We start from the raw sequence: 12,651 nt of genomic DNA, 5'->3' as shown, positions 1-12,651 counted from the left end.
TATTTGGCGGTTTCTTTACATTGTTTATTTCTTAGTGTCTTTTCTAGGGTTTTTGCCCTTCCCTACTTTTTATATAGAGACAGGGAGTATTTCCTCAGGCTGGAACACTTCCAAAGGTTTTACAGAATAGATCTGAACTGATTTTAGGTTTGGGTTGACTGAGATTAGTGGCTTTATAATGTCCTGCTTCTTTTTTCCACAAAATGTATTTTGTACTCACTCACACACACATACACACACACACACACACACACACACACACACACACACACACACACACACATATATATATACATATATATATGTACATGGATATATATATGTACATGGATGACATCAAGCTGTATGCCAAGAGTGAACGAGACATCGATTCACTGATCCACACTACCAGGCTATACAGCAATGACATTGGAATGTCGTTCGGACTGGAGAAGTGTAGTCGGATGGTAACAAAAAGAGGGAAGGTAGTCAGAACTGAGGGGATTGAACTACCAGAAGGCAACATTGCAGACATAGAGGACAGTTACAAGTACCTGGGGATCCCGCAAGCGAATGGGAACCATGAAGAGGGCGCTAGGAAAGCTGCAACCACCAAGTACCTGCAGAGGGTCAGGCAAGTCCTGAGGAGTCAGCTGAACGGTAAGAACAAGATCCGGGCCATCAACACCCACGCCCTGCCCGTGATCAGGTACCCTGCTGGGGTAATAGGCTGGCCAAAGGAGGAGATAGAAGCCACTGACATAAAGACAAGAAAGCTCCTTACCATGCATGGAGGGTTTCACCCCAAGTCCAGCACCCTGAGGCTGTATGCTAAGCGGAAGGAAGGGGGCCGGGACTGGTGAGTGTCAGCACCACAGTCCAGGATGAGACAAGAAACATCCACAAATACATCACGAAGATGGCCCCATCTGACAGCGTGCTCAGTGAATACCTCAGGCAGCAGAAACCCAAGAAAGAGGAGGAAGGCGAGGAACCATCATGGAAGGACAGGCCCCTGCACGGTATGTACCACCGGCAGATAGAGGAGGTGGCTGATATCCAGAAATCCTACCAGTGGCTGGACAAAGCTGGACTGAAAGACAGCACAGAGGCACTAATCATGGCAGCACAAGAACAAGCTCTGAGTACAAGATCCATAGAGGCTGGGGTCTATCACACCAGGCAAGACCCCAGGTGCAGGCTGTGTAAAGATGCCCTGAGACAATCCAGCACATAACAGCAGGGTGCAAGATGCTAGCAGGCAAGGCATACATGGAACGCCATAACCAAGTGGCCGGCATAGTGTACAGGAACATCTGTGCCGAGTATAACCTGGAAGTCCCAAGGTCAAAATGGGAGATGCCCCAAGGGTGGTGGAGAATGACCGAGCTAAGATCCTGTGGGACTTCCAGATGCAGACGGACAAAATGGTGGTGGCTAACCAACCGGACATAGTGGTGGTAGACAAACAGAAGAAGACGGCTGTAGTGATCGATGTAGCAGTTCCGAATGACAGCAATATCAGGAAGAAGGAACACGAGAAGCTGGAGAAATACCAAGGGCTCAGAGAAGAGCTCGAGAGGATGTGGAGGGTGAAGGTGACGGTGGTCCCGTGGTAATCGGAGCACTAGGTGCGGTGACTCCCAAGCTAGGCGAGTGGCTCCAGCAGATCCCGGAACAACATCGGAGATCTCTGTCCAGAAGAGCGCAGTCCTGGGAACAGCTAAGATACTGCGCAGGACCCTCAAGCTCCCAGGCCTCTGGTAGAGGACCCGAGCTTGAAGGATAAACCGCCCGCAGGGGCGTGCTGGGTGTTTTTTTTTATATATATATATATATATATGATTATTGCCAAAAGTATTCATTTGTCTGCCTTTACTGGACTGGACTCGTTCATTCGTTTGGCAGATTGAGAAGCCTGACTCTTCACTCCAGAAAACACGCTCTAGAGTAGTGGCAGCATGCTTTACACCACTGCATCTATTGGTTTGTATTGTGCTTGGTGATGTAAGGTTTGGATGCAGCTGCTCAACCATGGAAACCTGTTTCATAAAGCTCTCTGTGCTTGAGCTAATCTGAAGTTCGGAGGTCTTTAGCAACTGATTCTGAAGAATGTTGATGATCTCTGCACACTATGCACCTTAGCGTCCACTGACCTTGCTCTATGATTTTATGTGGCCTACCAATTTGTGTCTGAGTTGCTTTCATTCCCAGTTACTTCCACTTTGTTGTAATACCACCAACAGTTCACAGTAGAATGTTTACTTGTAAGAACATCCTATCATGGTACCATGTTGGAATTCACAGAGCTCCTGAGAGCCACCAATTCTTATACAAATGTTTGCAGAAGCAGTCTGCACGCCTAGGTGCTTGATTTTATACACATAAGGCCATGGAAGTGATTGGAACACCTGCATTCAATAATTTGGATGGGTGAGTAAATACTTTTGGCAATATAGTGTATATATACCACCCTTAACCACCACTGGCAAGCTACCAGAGGCCTGGAAGCATGACAGTCCTCTGCAGTATTTTTGCTGTTCCTAGGTCTGCACTCTTCTGAAAAAAGATCTCATATGTCGCCCACATATTCGCTCAGCTTTGGGGTCATTGTCCCGAGTCTAAATATGTAAATATTTACATATGTACAGAGAGTGAATATGTTTACTCCTGCACAAACAGTTTCTATTATGGCTGGCACCACATATAAAGCACTGGGACATGACCACATGGCAATGAACACCTGCAACAGCACAAGCATAAATGTCGACAATGATGCTGTCCACTTCAGTGGTTATGTTTAAGGCTCTACAAAGATTCCCTGCAAATGTCTAAACCATGCCTTAGTCTATACAAGAAATGCTGGCAAAGTGAGAAAAAAATGTTTTCATACTAGCGATGACTTTCTTTGTTGCTTTAATGTTTTTCTACATTTTTCTAATCTTGGATCATTTCTCTGTTTCATGGCCTTCTACGTAATCCTTCAGTCTATGCCCTTCTGTCTCCATCCTCATCCTATTTCAATTTTTCTATCTGCCAATACCCAGGCTCTGAGTCTGCCCCAAGGCACGTCCCATACTTTATAACACTGCCTTCATTACCTAGCCCACTGCAGCTGGTCATAAATGGAAAAAAGGGGAGGGTAAAGACAATGTGAGAGGAAAAGGGTGGAGAAAAACAAAGAAATAAGTATACAAAAGGAAAGGGTCAAAAACTACTGATTGAGTCAAATGTGAGAAGATAGTTGAGGTAAAAATCAGGAAACTAAGAATAAAAATTGGATAATTTTGAGCAGGATATAGGGGCATGCTGAAACATGGGTGAAAAAGAGGGGAAATGCAAAGCCATAAAATCAAAGTTGGAAGTTATTGGATAGTGGCTGGATGAAAAATGCCACTGCCATAAAATAATATTAAAATTGGCCTGGTCTTATGGCACTGATGAATACAGATGCCAAACTAGATAGGTCTTTGGCTAGTGGGGGTTAGCTAATTTGAACAGCCATCCTACCTGTGAGGGCAGTAAAAATAAATAAAAAAAAAATAAATAAATGAAAGGAATGGAAATGAAACTTTCACTGTCAGTTATTCAGTTTACAGCCCCACATTTCCATCTCTTAGTGCGTTCAGATTTCACTAAAAATAGTGGCCAGCAAGAGAGTTAGCCATGTCTGCAAGGATTTATTATTAATATCACTAAAATGAACAACTACATACCAGAGCAGAAATCACTCCACCGCTGCTTTAAGCGAATATAATGTACGATGAGAGTTATACCTTCTTTCACCTTTGCACACTCAAATTACACCTTATTTTACCACCCCTCCCCCTCCACCACCATGTCAATAAATGGCCCAGAGGGGCCGTGAATACTGGCAAATTGATGACGGTTGAGTGAAAAGGGACCCGCTAAAATCTGATCAGCCTTATTGACCGGAAGATATTGAAAAGACAGCTGGATATCTTAATTACTGCAACATCCTGGTATTACCATTATATCACATTTGAACTAGATTTACAGATGCCCTTTTTACAGATAAAAATAGAGAAATTATACTGCATGATGATGCAAGCCATATGTGCTTGAATCTAGTGTGAGTCTCTGCTGCTTTTGTTTATGAGTGACAAATGCTACTCATGCTTTACGTAATAATGTTTATGAACTGCGACCAATATATTCATATACTTGACAAATATGATAAAAAACTTTCAATCTGCATTCATCTACTGTTGCAATGATCCTTGAATCCTTATATATTTCCACCTGCCTAAATTTCAGTTCTTTTCTTTTATTTCTTTCTTTGATGTACCACAGTACCACAGAAAACCTACCATGAACCATGTGATTTATGCTTCATTCACATGGAATGGTTATTTTTCCAGAGAAAAATAGCAATTTGTGCTACAAGAGCCTCTAGTGAGGCCAAGATAATTTCAAGCCTGCACTGCATTGTACAACCTTCATAAAGAAGGAGTCAATAAATAAAAGACAAAAAAACAAAAATCACATTTTAGATAAAGCCGCCCAAATCATGGGGACAAGTAGAGTGTTCTTATCTCCTCGTGGTCTGTGGGACAGCTCATAACTAAACCATACTGCATCTTATGTGTGCACTCACTATCCAGGGTTTTTTTGCTCATAAATGCTTCATTCCTTTTTCAAAGCCTACATTCAAAATAAATTATTTTGTGTCAAATACAAGAAAAACTGATTTTATAAACTAAAAGGAAAAACAAAGTAAAAAATAAATCTCAACATTTGGAATATTGGTATAGTCGTTATTGGTCTAAGCCAGTAGATATACTGCAATACATTTACACATGACTATATTTTCGTCTGATGTATTCTTTTATGCCACTCTGCATCTCCCTGTCTCTCTATCATTGTCTGGCAGTCAGCCTTTTAGATCAGCAAAACACAGTTTCCTTATCTTGTCTCCACCTAGCAAACTGATATAAAAGCTTCACCTTACTCGACTATGTATGAGACAGTGATTTTATTTTTTTTATGGCAGTTTGCCAAACTCCTCCTGGCCATTTATAATGTCTAAAGCTCTGGTGTGATTTTGGCAATGTCCCAATGGTTCTCCTAGTTTTTCAGTCTTATAATAATTTGGCTTTTTTTTTTAAGCATCATTTTTCCACTCTGCAGGTGTTCTCCACATTGCAATGTGGCTCTGTTCATATAGTGTCTCTTTCTCTTTCCCTTTCATCCTCAAGCCTATATCTTCTATCTCTCATGCTCCATGCGTCACTTTGTTGCCTCTGTCCTTTTTTACCCTCCTTTCCACAATGTACCTTTGTCTTTATCTAAATGTAATGTTTGACAAAACCTTCAACTATGTCTGCTCTTTGAATTAACTGTGATGTAGTAGCTCAGTAGAGAGGGGTGGGAGGCATAGGTGACCCCAAACTGTCATGGAAACCAATGTCACATGTTATCAATGACTCACCACCCTTAACCACCAGGAACCAAGAGTAAGGAAACTGTACAGAGTAGCAGAAAGTACGCAGTGTCTTCAATGGATGGATGCATACACATGCATATAAACTCATTCTATCAAAACCTTGTAATTTTTCATTCCTTGATATGGACAGGTATATTTGACATAAATCTCCAAGGTATACCAAAAGGAAAAAGAAACATTGTGTGGCTGGTCCAAATATGCACTGAGAAAATGACCAGAATAGCAGATCCTAGCATAGTCTGAACAAACCAGAAGCTTTGATAAAAGCAGTTTTTTTTTAATGAATTATAGCTGTACAAGCCGTTTAAGAGGTCAGATATTAATATATTAGCTTCAAATACTGCCCATAAGATATGTGTAGCTCAGTTAGAGTTTCTGCCACAGTGGGAACTGAGAATTGCCTTTATGATCACATATAGCTTGTTGTTGAAATGCATTTGAATCTTTTGGATTTTTCACTGACTTATTACAGTTGCTATATAAACTTGCATTAAGAGAAATCATTAGCACAATCTAACTGATATCTAAAATTAGAATCAGTTGGATTTAGCTGTGTCAAAGAAATATGATATGAGTAGATGGCGCCTGAAATTTGGATAAACGAGGCTGTATTGTGACAGTGTAATTGTAACATGTCATATTAAGCATATGGCTGGGAAGTAATGGCAGGCTCATTGTGGTTTGTGCTCATCACCTCCATCTGCTCATCCATCTGGCTTGACAAATACAGCTGATTTGCAAGTAAACTATAAAACTTCTCGAGTCGCACTAATTGGGGGACCTCTGATCAGACTGTGTTAAAATGACCTAATTAATGCTGTAATATAATGCTTATAGGATTCACAGTGATGCCTGTGAATACAACCAGCATGCTAAATTCACTACTCCATTGGAAATTGTCCCTGTTTAGCAGTGCGTTATTCAGTGATAACAGTTATTTGGAAAATAAGTGATTAAATCCACAATTTGCTAAATGAACTAACTTTGTGCAGATCAAAGAAAGAGTCCCAAAAATGGAATATGTGTCTCCTACATCGCTGATATGTGACAAACATGAGCTAAAGAAAAGCAGGAAAAAAATCTGCTTTACCTAATTTAGAACTGGGAAGATCTGCCAAATTATTTACATAAATCTGCTCAAACAACAAACATGATTGATTTTTAGAGGAAAAACAAATAATACTGACATAGTGAGTCTGCAGAAACCTCTGTGCATTATGTGCCTCAGCATACGCTGAATCCGCTCTGTGATTTTACATGGCCTACCATTCTGTGGTTACCGTATTTTTCAGACCATAAGGTGCACCGGACCTGTTTGGTCCGTTTACAGCATCCTGCCATGCGATTGCATTTGTCCCTGACCACCGGGAACCCTCATGTTAACTTATCGAGTGGAAAAAGGTTAGCATTCATCCTCCAGCTTCACTGTGTTTATGTTATGCTAACATAGCTGTGTCGCTAGCGACCACGTAGCACATCATTATATACCAGCTAGTCCAACTTCAGTAATGTTTGGTTTTCTGTCTTCATTTATGTTGGAAGTGACAGCAGAGTTGTACGTTTTCATTTTTTCAGAAATTTCTCAGTCAGAACATGGTATATCATGTTTAGGTGGAAACTAGAGAGCTAACTTCCTGCTAACTTCTAACTCCGTTTAATGTAATAAATTCTGTTTTCATGGATGCCTGAATGTTAAACTTAATTATTACACCTGGTAAAGCAGCAATGCTGATCATTTTATTAAAGATGAAAGAATTTAGACAGTTTTTAACTCTCAGTGATGCCGCAGTGTTCGTTTGACTTTGGGAAGTGTAGTTTGGACCCGGATTACTCCACGAGGCTCCTAATTACAGTAGCCGTAATGCTCCAACAATCAAGTGGTGCGGCTTCGTAGCTTACCAAAGTCATACTAAAACATTTTTTGACAGATTTTTGAGCGCCGTGTACCACAAAAAATTGGTTCGAGGTCAAGAAGCACAACCGGAATTCATATATAAGGCGCACCGAATTAAAAGGCAATTTTTGAGAAAATTAAAGGATTTTAAGTGCGCCTTATAGCCCGAAAAATAGAGCAAATTGTCATCGTTCCCAATCACTTCCACGTTGTTATAAGGCCACTAATAGTTCATTGTGGAAATTTCATGTCTCGACTTGCTGCACAGGTGGCAGCCTATCATGGTACCACGCTGGAATTCACTGAGCTCCTGAGAGCAGCCCATTTTTATACAAATGTTTGTAGAAGCAGTCTGCACGCTTAGGTGTTTGACTTTATACACGTGTGGCCGTGGAAGTCATTGGAACACATGAATTCAGTGATTTGGAAGGGTGAGTGAATACTTTTGGCAATATGATGTAGATAAAGGTAGGACATATTTTTTGCATAACAAACAGCTAGTGCTCCATTGTGTGTTTTTCTATTCAGATATGCTTTTACTGCATTGACAGTGGGGTTTGTTTTGTAATTTTGTCAAGCTCATAAGCTGATGCCAATCAGTTTTCTAGGCTATGTGGTGGCTGAAAGTCTGATTTTTACAAGATCCCCTGAGCAGTCCTTACCATCAAAAATAATCTCTCATGTTCCTGTTCTCTCCTGTCTATCTCACACCTTTCTCCATCTCTGAGTGTCACATATTAAAAGTGTCATAACATTACATATAGCTAACAGACACATCTTGTGACAAACTGCCCAGATATAATTTGTGTGTTTGGTGATATTTATCAAGTTGACTGAAATGTTGGATTTGAAATTACCTTCCACTTGACAGAAAAAAAACAAAAATCTTTATCTTCACTTTATTTATTTAGTGTTAGCTAGATGCTGATTACTGCACCCATAGCTTTACACTTTTATTTATACAATAAACACAAACAGGGACGAGAAGAAATAATGTTGTGTTGAAGGTGCAAACTGGGCATCAGATGTCGTTAGTTTCTTATTACTGTGCAATATTTCCATGCCATCACCGAAAACACTGCAAAACTGCAGCACGTGAAAAATTACCTCATCCTAATATAATGATCAGATTCAATTGCACTTTATTTGTGGCTATAACGCCTCACACTGAGGGCTGTTTCTGATTTTAGGGGGAAAAAACAGAAACAAAAAGATGTAAAATTTGTTAAACTTCTGTTAAAAGAATTTTGCCTGTTAAAAAAATAAAATATGTACAAATTAGTGTTTTAATATTTTTCTTTTTACGAACATTTAATGACAAGGAAATTTTATAAAGTTGTATTTGGCATATAGTATTACTGATCAATAAAATTTGAATAAAAACTAAAATGCTGTTGCAAGTTTTGGAAATATTAAATTGGTTACCTTTGTAAAAAGCATTTTTATACAGGCTGAGTTTGGTATTATAGTTTATAACAGATATTTCCCCCTTTTTACATGTTCCTTATTGAATATTTTACATCACAAGCATTTAACTAAATGTTGCTCTCTTGAGAAATGTAAAGTACAGTAAATTCACTCTTTTATGTGGATGTTGCTATCTGTAATGTGACAAAAAAAATCCCAGTACAAGGACTGATACAAGGAACAAGAAACACTCTCACACAGGATCAACTACTTGAGGTTTTTAAAGTAGAAAGGATTTTTTAAAATCCTGTTCTCTTTCCTGATCAGAAGGAAGACGGGATGCGTTTAAGTGCTTTTCCCTGTTGGTCTGATCCATATAACCGTGGACACAGAGACGCCATTATCTGCAGTTGTGACTTTCTAGATGTCTCTGTATGCTCCACCATCAAGGTGACACCACCGCACTTGTCAGGAACGCACATGTCAGATTATAGAAGATGCTTTTTGCTTGAAGGCAAAGGTTTTGTTAAAGACTCAATCACACTATCCATGTCTCAAGCTGTATGCCCACACACAGCGTCTGCCAGCAAGGGAAAATAATTAGGCCACGGTGGCTGTCAGAAGCATAACGATCCATTAGTAACAGATCTTTCATATTACTGTCAGTCTTTACAAAGGTAACTGGAGACTGATGAGAAGGGCAAATGGAAACCACAATTGTCAAAAGAAAGCCTCTTCTGTTACCATTTACAGCAGTAACAGTGCCCACACATGTCAGTACAAGAAATCAATGAAATTTATATCTGTTCAAATGAGTCTTTAACTACATACATTCAACAAATGAAAGGAAGAAGCCTTTTTCTTTTCAGGAGTCATCAGTTTCTACTGTCTGAACATCCACACCTGCTAAAAATTACCAAGAGGGACACGATTAGGGTGCATTTTTTGAGTACTATGCTGAAATGTTATTCATCAACATTGCTTTTCCACACTGCATTGCGGAAAAGGAGAGATTTTGACTACAATGTTATGCCATTACTCAGAAATTAAAGATCTGTATTTGCTGTCTAGTGAAGTAAACATGGCAGACCTGTGTATTTGAAACAATGAACATCTATTAAGACAGTTTAAAGGAATTAAAATTATGATAAAAAGATGCCACATGTGGTAACAACTAAGCAACTTCATTAAAGAAAAAATTTTCTCCCATGAGGACACGTTATATTTTTTTTAATGACACGACACGTTTTTCATGTCACCAGAAAAACAGAAAGGAAATACAGTTAATATGAATGCATTAAAGAAAGCTTAAATTCACAGTCTGCAATTTGAACATAACCAGTAGTGTCATTACATAAAGTATGTGTTCGAACTCAAGCTCTATCCTCCTCACCCCATGCACATACAAATACAGCAACGCTTACCATAATTGACCATAATACTCACACGATATTTTTATTATAAACACCCCCAGGAGAGGTCTGGCTTTGCCTTCTGCGATAACATCAAGGTCACTGAACTTCTATTAGTGAATTATACCATAGCAAAGTGCTAATTAATTAGGCCTAATGTGAGACAATGGGTGGATTGTCGCCCATTTTCCTTGGAGGAGATACAGTGCTATGCTCTGCTAGTCTCTTGGGTGGGCTATTTCAGGTCAAACTAAATCTTGCTTTTGCAATAGTTAATTTGGAAAGCTTTGTTAAATTGCATAGTATATTTAACAGTGACCTAACATGCATTCTTGTTAAACTTACATTTCTGAAGCAAGAAGCAAATAGAAATGCTAAAGGGTGTATAGATGGCTGATAAAAAAGGTGATGCAGCCTTCCCAACATCACTCCTCCTGCAGCTTTTTTAATGTCATCCTTTAACTTCCATATCTATTTTAGAAAATCTTTGGAATTTCGTGATCAGCAAGATACATCATGGATATTTTTGTAATTTTTAAAAAATGTATCCAAAAGAGAACAAAGATTAGCATTAGCTAGAGCTGGTGAAGAAAATAGACTGTGATTGTTATGCAGATACCATCTGAAAGTCATTTTATTGTAAATCATGTGTTTTATATTATTACCGATTGTTTTAAAATTGTTTTTGAACGTTATCACAGTTTCCCCATTATTGCAGAGACATTCAAATTTTGACAAAATTATTTTATCATTTTACACATGCCACAATCAACCATATGGCAAATTACCTTTAATTCTGTAACTTATTAACAGGATAGCATTAGCCTACCTTGAAGAAAGTGCGGGGGTTTTTTTAAATCCATGGTGGTGTTTTGTTCAATCACACACTGTGCATGGGTCCACAGGGGGAGAAAAGGGCAAATAAACATTGAGCTTAATAATTAGTTTTCTCATAAAGCAGATATGAACGAAACCTTGAAGCTGAATGTTGAAAGAGAATGAAAACTCTTCCCTTTGCCGTTACCAAAAGGACTTTAAATATCACAAAGATGAATTTAATCAAAAATAGGTATTCATGAGGAGCAGGACAATAGCTCCTTCACCTTTTCATACCGCTATGCCTTCATATATCTATGGAACATCTTTGCGTGTTGAGTCAAAAAAAACACAATGCACTATGGGACTAAATTAGATTTGATAGAAAGACTCTTATGACAATAGTCCTCCTGCTCCTGTTTTGCATACTGTTAAGCACATACACTGACACACACATTTACCTGTCTGCACATACTGTACAATTCATTTTCTCAGAAAAAATAGATATACAGGATGTCTCTTTTGCTTACAAATAGACTTCGAGACATGTTCAGTATCTGTGTCGAGCTCATTTCTTTGAAAAAACACTGTGTGGATATACTGTATGTGACTGGTTGTGAACTCTACCTTAGTATTCCATCATATTAGTTCTGAAATGGGATCCGACAAGGATGTGATGATAATGTGGTAGCAGTGGAGGTGATAATAATAATATTCTGCTTGCTATGAAGATCAAATGAGAACTCAGAGTGACTAGGCTAGTTCCATATGATGTAGGTGTGCTTTACTTCATATTGTGAGTCAAATTATTTCATTTGCATATTTGACTGGAGGTTAAACAGAGGTAATGCGAATCTTTGAAATGCAGAGAGCAGAGAACATGACCAAAAGACACGTCTATTGCTCTGTGTAGTGTATATCGTATAATTTAACTTAAAAAAATAAATAAAATATGGCCCTCATCCTTGGGTACCACCACTTTTTAATTAATTACATTCTAGGGTCATGCTATATTTTTGTACAGCTATACATTGATTTCTTTTCAGATGGAATTACTAAGGATACATGAGAAAACTGAATGTCACTGACATTTATTTTACCTAGCCTAGCACTAAACTAAGAAGGAAATCTGTATAGTAAAAGCCCTTTACAGGACTATGTGTAAAATTTCCAACAGGTTTTAAAAAACATGTTATATTGCTATTAATCATGGATTCCAGAACCTCAAAAATATGCAATGTAAGGAGAGACACCGTTTGGCTACAGCGTTTGATTACTGTATATAGCAAGTGCTGGATGACTTATCTTCATACCGTCGACAACGAGGATCAGAAGTATGTATTTTTTTCACACTATAAATAATTCAGCAATGATGCCCATGTCAAATTTGGACCCTGTCATCTGAATGTCACAGCACAAATCGAGAATCATCAGACCAGGTAATGTTTTGTCAGTTTTCTATTGTCTGATTTTGGTGAGGTGATTCGCGTGAATTCTAATCTCTGTTTCATGTTTTGACTTGATAGAAGTGGCACATGGTGAGGACTTCTGCTGCTATAGCCCATCTGCTGAAAGGTTTGATGGTTTTTGATTTCAGATATGTCCTCCTGCACACTTTCGTTGTAATAACTGTTTATCTGAGTTGCTGCTTCTATCGTCCTAATTAGCTCAAAGCA

The 12,651-nt window shown here is 38.8% G+C and overlaps 1 protein-coding gene across 3 annotated transcripts in view; it reads right to left on the bottom strand.

The window, feature by feature from the left end:
- Positions 1-12,651, bottom strand: part of LOC116313280 (MAM domain-containing glycosylphosphatidylinositol anchor protein 1) — a 182,135-nt gene that overhangs the window by 82,230 nt on the left and 87,254 nt on the right. The gene's annotated exons all lie outside the window — the stretch shown is intronic.

The sequence above is a fragment of the Oreochromis aureus genome, linkage group 1, assembly GCF_013358895.1.
Source record: "Oreochromis aureus strain Israel breed Guangdong linkage group 1, ZZ_aureus, whole genome shotgun sequence".
NCBI classification, from domain to species: domain Eukaryota; kingdom Metazoa; phylum Chordata; class Actinopteri; order Cichliformes; family Cichlidae; genus Oreochromis; species Oreochromis aureus.
Note: the sequence above shows the minus strand (reverse complement) of the source record. Positions and strands in the feature narration are given on the sequence as shown.